At 41.6% G+C, this 7,224-nt stretch overlaps 1 protein-coding gene across 2 annotated transcripts in view; it reads left to right on the top strand.

Annotated features, from left to right (window-relative positions):
* Positions 1 to 347: 347 nt before the first annotated feature.
* SPATS2L (spermatogenesis associated serine rich 2 like) overlaps positions 348 to 7,224 on the top strand; it is a 138,850-nt gene continuing 131,973 nt past the window's right edge. Inside the window, exon 1 of one of the 2 annotated variants that reach the window (XM_019553904.1) lies at positions 348 to 368. The gene's annotated coding sequence lies outside the window, so the exon portion shown is untranslated. The remainder of the gene's footprint in view (positions 369 to 7,224) is intronic. The other variant, XM_019553905.1, reaches the window with a different exon arrangement.

The raw sequence follows: 7,224 nt of genomic DNA, 5'->3' as shown, positions 1-7,224 counted from the left end.
TAGTATTATAGTTGAATATGGCAAAGCAGACCTTTTGACCAAAATATACTGTAGATCTGTGTCCTGGAGTGAACTTCAGAATAGTTTAACATACAGAAACAATTTTGTTGTAATTAGTTCTGCTTGCTGCTGTGCAGAGAGACCTAGGTTAGGTTGACCTGTTTTGGTGACTTGCACTGAAGTTGGAACACTGGACATAAAAAGGTTGGAGTTGGGACAATACAAAGCTAGGTTCCTTTGGGATGTGCTGTTACAGGTTGTGTTGATAAATAACTTAGTCATGTTTGATTTTCCCTACACACTAAGATGGTAGCATTAGTCATTATAAAAAGCCTTGGAAGAGGATCTCCTGAAAACCGGAATAAAAGGTAAGCTATAGAAAGGGTTCTTCAGGAGAGGAATATCTTATCCAAAACAGGCTATTTCATAACATTCAGGGTTTTGATATGAGACTATAAGAGAAGGCCAAAGACACCAACATACTAAGCATATTTGAGCCATATCAGCCACAAGAAACCCTAATGAGCTCTTTTTTGCATACCAGTTTCAGTACATGTGGGTACAAAAGAGATCTAGGAAGTACGCATGATGTATGTACTGGAATACATGGGAGCTTACTGCTAAGTTCTGATTCTATACTTCTGTACGTGACAATTACAGTTCTGTTTTAATGTAGTCCTATGCCTGTTTCTTCTGTGCTCAACAGTATACTGACAGAATGTATCAACTATGTGTTCCCAAGTCTTAATCCTTAATCCACTTCAATGAGAGCAGAATTTGGCTCACAATCTTGGTTCTTTTCTGGCATTTTCCATCAGATACTACAGAAGGTTGGGCTATAGAAAGGACTATCTGCTTTCAGCTAGAATTTGGCAAATAAGAAAAAAGCAATTTCAAAATCCTACCTGTTCATCCCAAATGATTGATTTTTACAATTAAAAAAATGCATCCAGGCTAATAACTTGCATGCCAGATTTCAACATAATGTGACATGCAGTGAATGAGTAATGATAACTCACTGAAAATGCTGATAAGAGAAATGCTGATCCTAACTATTACATGTTAGTGTCAGTGTTATAATATTAGCATGATTACTGACAGATGTGAGCAGACCCAGAAACATAAAGAGATTCAGTATACTGCACCACCAAAGAATTTTTTCATGAAAATGATAGGCTGTCAGAGAATAAATGCTAATAAATAGAATAGGTTTGTTTCAACTGCTCTTACAAATACCTGTTTGGTGTGCCATTCCTTGTGTAAAATGTGTATAAATAGTAAGGCCAAGATAGTTTCAGAGTTCTTCACCTGTGAAAACTTGGATGTATTTCTGGTAAAAGCACTGTACTTGACTGCAACTTCTTTCATATCCTTAAATCTGTGGAGGTTCAAATCTGTTGTGCAAGAATTGATTTTCCCAGTTCATAGGTTTCAGTCTGTATAGTAAAACATTAATGGATATTTGGTGAGCAGCTCTGTATTGCAGTGGGTGTGACTAATATTTTCCCCCTACATTTCCCCCTTTATCTTGGTTTTTAAACTTTGAATTTCTGTTTTAACAAATATGCATTTTTCTTCAGTCTTCCAAGATTATGATACTATAATAATAACATTTAGATCCAACTGGCAGCATAAGGAGAAAACACCTCTTCTAGAGTCTCATCTCACTCAAATAAGAGACACTTTTTGTCTAAATGTGACCACTAATGATATTTTTAGAAATCTGTTGGACTTTCCATTCTTAAAGAATGGCACATTCTGCCTTGACACCTCTTATCCAGCGAACATAAAACTTTAAGCTTTTCCTTAAGATTACCTGAATGCTTTGCTGAACCAGTTGTTAACAGTCACACAAAGGACAGGTAACCTTTTCCAGCTGTGGACCTGAATGACCCTTGGGTCAGATGTGGGTGGGTGGGCACTAGGATCTGGTCCTTGCTGCTGCTTATCTCCGCAGTGGCGCGGGGAGAGTGCTTGCAGTTGTACCTCCTGCCTCTGAATGCTCCCAAAGATGCATGCCTGTAGACTGGATCCAGCCTATGGACCTTATGTTGGAAACTGTGACTTAGACCTTTCCCCAACTATAATAGTTTATAAGCAGTTTCACTTCTATTTCTTAAAATGTTGATGTCCTGTTCATTTTCCTCTGCTGACAGTTTCTGTAGGTCACACTTTTTCATGTTAGAAGTTTGTGTTATGTCTTTCAGTTTACTTTGCCTGGATCAGACTATTCTGTAGTGATAGGAGACACCACTATTCTTTGGGACCTTACTTTCTGTCTTTTGTTCTCTGCTTGTAGAAATCAAAGTTCTATCAAAGTTCATAGATAAATTATAATATTTTTTCTCAGGCACTTGAAAACCACATTTTGTTTAGTTGATCTTTTTTCATCTGAAATTTTCACAAAACATTTTGAAAATGATTTTCAAAATGTTCTATTCTGACAAAATTGGAAAATGGCAAATATGGCAATTTTAGTCTTTTTGTTAATTTGCTTTCCTTTTTAATATTTTTCCCCTTTTAATCACTTCCATTTGCCTTGTGTTCCTTTTCCCCCCCTCTTTTCAAGGAACTGAAAAAAAATGAAGAAATTACAAAAATAAATAAAGAAAAATGTATTCAAAACCTATGAAATGGAAATGAAATCAGCGTAAAAGAATCACAGTAGCACTTTTTTACCATATCCTGTTTTGTTGTCCTGTGGATTTGCAGAAGGCTTCTTGCTAGAGATATATGCAGTCCCAAAACTGGGTACCAATCCTTGTTCTACCTTTTTTCTGCTGTGTAACAGTGCAAGATGTTTCACCTCTCTGTGTCTGTTTACCTTTCACCTTTGTCTGTTTAGATTATAAATGTCTTTACAGCAACAGTTGTTCCTCACTGTTTTTCTATGCTGCCTAGCACAATGGAGCACTTCTTGGTCAGGGCCTGTTCATATGACTGTACATGTAAAAGCTGAATTAGAGTTAACACAGGCAATTTTATAGGGGAAGAGGTCTGTATAAGGATTGATCTGCTATGCATGTTCTGTATGATGAACTATAGTGATTGGTCAGCTTACTGCCTTCCTCACCCAAAGTCAGTGTAGCCAGGTGGGCATTTTTTCAATGCCAGTTACACATTTTTATTCTGTCAACATTTTGGTGTGTCTTTTGGCTCACATACAGGCTGTTCAGCTTCCTCATTGCCACAGTTCAGTTTGATATTCATTGCTAACCTTTTGCTGTAGAAAATCATGAATGAAGCTGTGTTTCAGGTTTGATCATTTAATAGAACCCCCATAGTACTCTATATTTAAGTTTTCTCTGTTATTACATTGAAGGATAAAACCTGCCCCTCTGCATCTCAAATGCCAGGCTGCGTTTGCTTTTCCTTTTGAACCATATACCACATGTAGAAGGCAGCATCGTGGAACGAATTTGATCGTGAATCTGTCTGTTGGCTTTGAAGTTTTTCTGTAGTGTTCTTGTTTAGATGAATTTCTGAAATAAATTTCAGAAGAGTATTTTGTTGTTGAATGATTTGTTCCAAAGGCCTCCTGTTGTCAGGTGTTGAGACCTCTTAAGTGCCTTCTGAATTCAAGGTTGTACAGTATAATTTTACCCAGTACTTCTCTCTCATGTTTTTTCTTTTAAGCTTCTCACAAGTTTCCACTGTAAAGATATTTAGCAAGGGATTCATCACTAGATATCAGTGTGTCAGCCACAAATAAGGTGGATACTACTTTGCTTGCTTTGTATGTTTACATCGGCAAAGAACATGTCTTTGTTTTGAATTGCAGATTTATTGTGACTACATCCCAGTAATAGCAAGGTCATATTCTATGTGCATTAAAAATCAAAGTAGGTATCATTGGACATCAATACACATGCCTGATGCCTGCTCTGATACGTTCTAATTAGAAAGTGTTGGAGCAGACTCAATTAATCGAGTCACTGTTGGTGCAGTATAGGATGGGGCCTGATGTATCCTGGATTTATCGGGTCTGGCTCTTTCTTGAGGCTCCAACCCCCACCTATACCCCAGCTTAGTGCTACCCTGTTCTTGCATCTGTTGCACCCTCATCTCTCAATAGGCAATCTTCAGCTGTTCTATATCTCAGTTGGTTTGTGCGTGTCTTGGACCTGGCTTACAGAGGTTGTGACTGAGTCAATCCTCTGATCAGTCGGTTACCATTCCATCAATGGACAAAGAAGGTAAGATAACCCAAACAATAAAAAGAAACATAGGTAAGACTTGACTGAGGGTGTCAGTGCTATGTACTTCTCTCCAGTTCTTAGGGCTGCTGGTCTTTCTCCACTGCCTGGTCCTTTCCCAAAGTCACACAGTGAATAAAAAGGAAAAGAAAGGGGCTCCCTTTGCCCCACTTGGGCATTTCACAGCCTTAGATGCTTCTGCATCAGACTTCAAAGCTTCAGTGGCCCCTGCCACTTTCCCCAGGTGTGGCAAGTTTGTCCGCCAGCCTGCATTAGCTCAGCTCCTGTACAAGCCTGCAGTCAGTTCCCCTGCTGGCAAGCTTTGGCCAGCGTGGAATAGGGTCTTGCCCCTGTTCTCCTGGTTTTGCAACCCAGGCACTAGGGCCCTGCAACCCATCGGCTAAAATAAAAGGAAAGAACGAACACAAAAATAAAACCTTAAAGGAGCGCTGCCAGTACTCCTGAAGGCGTCTCCCTTAGCATGTTTCCTGGCAGACACTCCCTTTGTTTGCTGCTGCTGTGGCTTCTCCAGTGGCACTCAAGCTAGCAGAGCCCTTCAGGCTCTCTGGATCTGTCCCTGCTGTCATTGTCCCATCTGGTCTGGTGCAGTTTGTTGGCCTGCCGGCATCCCTGGCTCTCCCCTTGCAGGCTGGTGGCTCTCCGCTTCTCTCCCCGGCTCTGGCAGCAGGCCCAAAATACTTGTGCCACCATGGGTGGGGCTGAGTCTGATATAGCAACTGCTTGTAAATCACTGCAGCTGCTGGTCTCCTGGTGGTGTCAGCTCCAGTGAGGCTCGTGGATCTCCCTCTGCTGCAAATGCGCAGTATTTTCCTTCAGTTCAGTGTAGTTGGCTGTAGTGTTCTAATTGGAACATTCCAGCAGCTTTGTTGTCACATGTATTTAGAGTCCCCACATTTCAAAATGGCAGTGGGAGCGCTTTAACTAAAGCTCATCAAAAGAGTTTTACTGAAAGCACCCCTGCCACCATTTTGAAGCATGGGATGCTGAATACATGAGACTGAGGGTGTTTTAATTAGAGTGGCTTCTCTCCCCACCCTCCACCCCAGAGCACATGTAAACACACCCATTGTGTTTTAACTCATAAATAGTATTTTTTACAGGAGTTTTCAGCAAATGCAGAATATTCTGAAAGAGGAAAAATAGTATGAATAAGCTGTAACAAGGACAGAAAAAAACTAATGGCTCTTATCCTTTTCATAGGGGCATTTCTTCTGTGTGAATATCTACCCAAAAAGGAAAACTGATATTAAAAAATGTTACGGCTGTTTGTTTCTGAGGCCAGACCTGCAATCCTTTTTTATGGGGGTGGTGCTTTCTCACATAGAGAGTCCCACTGAAATCAGTAGTATTGCTTACATGAGTAAAGACTGTTTTTGAAGGATGTAAGAATAAGCCTTTTATTTGAAAATAGAAGTATTATAAATTTTGATTACAAAAGAATACAATAAATAATGATGCCTGTAAGGGGCTTCCTGTGCTGCTTAGAGTTGCGTCACCTCCCACTTGGAACAGTATTATCTTGTAGTTGTAGATCGCCTGCCACGCCTTTGATGTTCTGGGAGATAAGTCTAGACACTACTGGGAGGCAACTGAGATCAGTTATGGACTCAGAGTTTCTGCAGGTCTTCACAGGGCTCCACCATCTCCATACCCTGCTCTCACCACACCTGATGTTCCGGGCTACGTTGATTGCTGCTACAATTCTTTACTACCTTAACCCGAAGGATCTTTACTAAGGTCTCTGCCTAAGTGGCTGCTTGTCCCATTCTTCCCTGCATGGGTCCCAGGACAGCTATTTCTATCTCTGGTTCTCTCTTTGTCACTCCCTCGTGGCTGGGGTCCTTTCTGTCTTATCCTCTCTCTTCCAAGAGAGTAAAGCCACCCCTACCTTTCTTTTCTTTGAGGTCCCTGGAGTGGTTTCCATCACCCCCTGGGATTGGACTCACTGACTGCTCAAGTCTCCGTGTCATCTCCAATTCTAGGTTGGATCTTGTCGGGTAAGTCACGGGACCAGTGCTTACCCTCTGGCCCTCTATCTGTTCTCCTTTCTTTGCTGGGCTTCTTCCCTTCTCTCCTTCTCTTCTTGGATTCCTTTCTCCTTCCTTTCTCCTTTTGTCTCCTCCCAGGAGTCCGCTTTACTTGGCCTTCATGAGGCCGCAGCTGGACTACTGCATCCAATTCTGGGCTCCGCACTTTAGAAAAGTTGTGGAAAAGCTTGAGAGAGTCTAGAGGAGTGCCACATGCATGAGAGCAGGCCTTATGAGGAGAGGCTGAAGGGCATGGGACTCTTCAGCCTGGAAAAGAGAAGTGTTGGGGGAACTTGGTGGCAGCCTATAAGTACATAAAGGGTGTACATCAGGAACTGGGAGAACATCTGTTCACCAGGGCACCCCAGAGGAAGACAAGTTCTAATGGTCACAAATTGCTGGAAGACTATTTTAGACTGGATGTAAGGAAAAACTTCTTTACTGTCTGAGTCTCCAGAGTCTGGAACAGACTCCCTGCAGAAGTGGTGCAAGTACCTACTTTGGATACCTTCAATAAATGGCTGGATGCTTGGTCTCCCATGATGTCCTCATGGTAAAATAGGGGAACAGTATCCTCAACAACCTTATGGTCCGATGGCTGGGGAACTGGCTGTAATATCCATAACTTGGTTGTGGGACCAAAATACTTGATCTGCTCCTTGCATACATTGTCAAATCCAGCTGCTTTGTCATTCTTCAGGTGACTTATTTCAGCATCAAGTTCATCCATTTTGTATGGCATCCTAAAATGATTTTCCTCAAGATCAGTTTGCTGTCTAACCTGTATTTTAGGCTGTTTGTTTGAAGCTTTACTATTGAGCAGAAGCTGGCTGTGATGTTGAGGTATGTTTGGTGATATGTTTTAGGTGTGGTGAGTATAAGGAGGGTATACAGCAGGGTAGGGTAGGCAATTATTTGGTCTGGAGGGCCACTTAGGGTGTTTTGGTGAGCTGTGACAGGCTGGGCCAGAACCTTGTCCC

Source organism: Crocodylus porosus, unplaced genomic scaffold (genome assembly GCF_001723895.1).
Source record: "Crocodylus porosus isolate Cpor-Errol unplaced genomic scaffold, CroPor_comp1, whole genome shotgun sequence".
NCBI classification, from domain to species: domain Eukaryota; kingdom Metazoa; phylum Chordata; order Crocodylia; family Crocodylidae; genus Crocodylus; species Crocodylus porosus.
Note: the sequence above shows the minus strand (reverse complement) of the source record. Positions and strands in the feature narration are given on the sequence as shown.